The following is a 1857-nucleotide window of genomic DNA, read 5'->3' on the forward strand; positions in this document are numbered from 1 at the left end:
TCTATTCATCCATCATCCATTCAGGTCTTAAGTACAAATAAAACTCATTCAAAGAAGTCTGTAAAAGACTTTGAACAGCAAAACAGTATGTTAGCTAAATATTTCCACTTTTCAGTTGTATAGAAGAGAATCAGGTTTATGTTACACTTACAGACATAAAAGATTAACACAGCATTTCAGTATACATTTTGAAGTCCTGAGTGTATCATAATGAATGCTATGTTCTACAGTCATATGACAACCATGACAAAATTGACAGATAGAAAACAACCAGTCACTGATGAACAGGCAGTGTCTGCTTTTCAGCAAGTAGTCCTTGTTTTCTAATTTTGATTGATTAACTTAATAAAAAAAATCTGTTCTTGCCTTTTAAGCACAGTGAAGACCCTTTCTACTTGGGCTGCTTTCAGAATTCTATAATCAGCTCATTTATGGCTTAGGAGGTAGGAACAAATCACCTTAAAAGAACTGTGATCAGGACTTGTTTCTACTAAAAAGAAAAAAAAGACATCCTTTATTTGATGCAGAATTGACGAGGCCCTTGATGTATAAAAGTAGCTTCAAATGTTTTGAACAAAATACTTGATTTTCCTTTGAAAGAATAGGAAATAGTACTTCAACTCCAACAGTTCTGTTGCTATAAAGTTTTGCAAATTTTCTTTTTTCTTAACTTTTGAAACACATTTTCTGAAAGTATGCTCACAGCTGAAGGGAAAAAATGTTTCCTTTGACCAGGTGCTTTTAAGAAAAGACACAATATTTCTATCCTGAGATGATTGGTGGTGAAATTAAGAAGGTTTTGGTTTCATGATGGGTGTGGTGGAAGGAATGTGCGTTCTAGATGCAGCTTTGTGTTCAAGTCCTGGTTTTGCCCTTAAAGGTCTATAACACTGGGTAAGGATATATTACTTAAACTCTTATACTTTCTCCCACATTACAAATAGAGGAAACATATCTAAGTCAAAGAGGTATACAATAATTAAGAATAGGGCAGGCCAGGGAGATAGCTCAGTGAATAAGTGTTTGCCTGGTAAGTGCAGGGTCCTGAGTTCAATCCCCAGTTCCACAAAAGAAAGAGAGAGAGAGAGAGAGAGAGAGAGAGAGAGAGAGAGAGAGAGAGATACAAAGAACTTATTTCTACCTGACATCCTAACATATATGACTTGTGTCCTTGAACCCTCCTTTCCTGAATATGATCTCTAAATTCTCTCGTGCTTAACATGCATCCTTTCAGTATCCCCAACAAGAAAACTATGCACAAAAATTTCACTATGACTTTTCTCCAGTCAAAATTTGTCTATCATGTATGTCTTTCTTAGACTAAAAATAAGGTGAAACTTATTCATAAAAAGGTAGGATGGCTCACTGAACATGCCCATAGGTGAGGGTTTTTTTCCTATAATTTTATTGATAAACAAATAGCAATGAGACAGTTTCAAATCAAATGGGTAGGACAGTTTCAATAATTCACACATTGCATACATTCTTCCTCGTGGTTAATTGCTGTACAAGATGCGGACATGATATCCTATTTACAAACATCATTAGAACAAATCGCTCTATTCATTAAGAGAATGTAACTATATATCTATCCTAACCACTTTGAATACACAGATACAAAATGGACATTCATCTGTATCCCCTTTTTTTTGTTAAGTTCTGTTATTTGAATATTATAGGTGTATAAACTCAGTAAAATATTCTAAAAGAGTCCAGTAGCCCATAATAGTATTGGGTCTTCTGCTTAACTGGCAATGTCAGAAATTGGCTTTACTTCTTATATTTTGTTTTTATACTTTTCTGCTGGATGGTTAAGACCAAGGTAAAGCAGGACCTATGCAACAAGAGTTGTAGCTT

At 34.6% G+C, this 1857-nt stretch overlaps 1 pseudogene; it reads left to right on the plus strand.

Moving 5' to 3' along the window:
- The first annotated feature begins 243 nt into the window (after positions 1 to 243).
- Positions 244 to 1857, plus strand: part of LOC101559790 — a 4024-nt pseudogene continuing 2410 nt past the window's right edge.

Source organism: Octodon degus, unplaced genomic scaffold, assembly GCF_000260255.1.
Source record: "Octodon degus isolate 3935 unplaced genomic scaffold, OctDeg1.0 scaffold00030, whole genome shotgun sequence".
NCBI classification, from domain to species: domain Eukaryota; kingdom Metazoa; phylum Chordata; class Mammalia; order Rodentia; family Octodontidae; genus Octodon; species Octodon degus.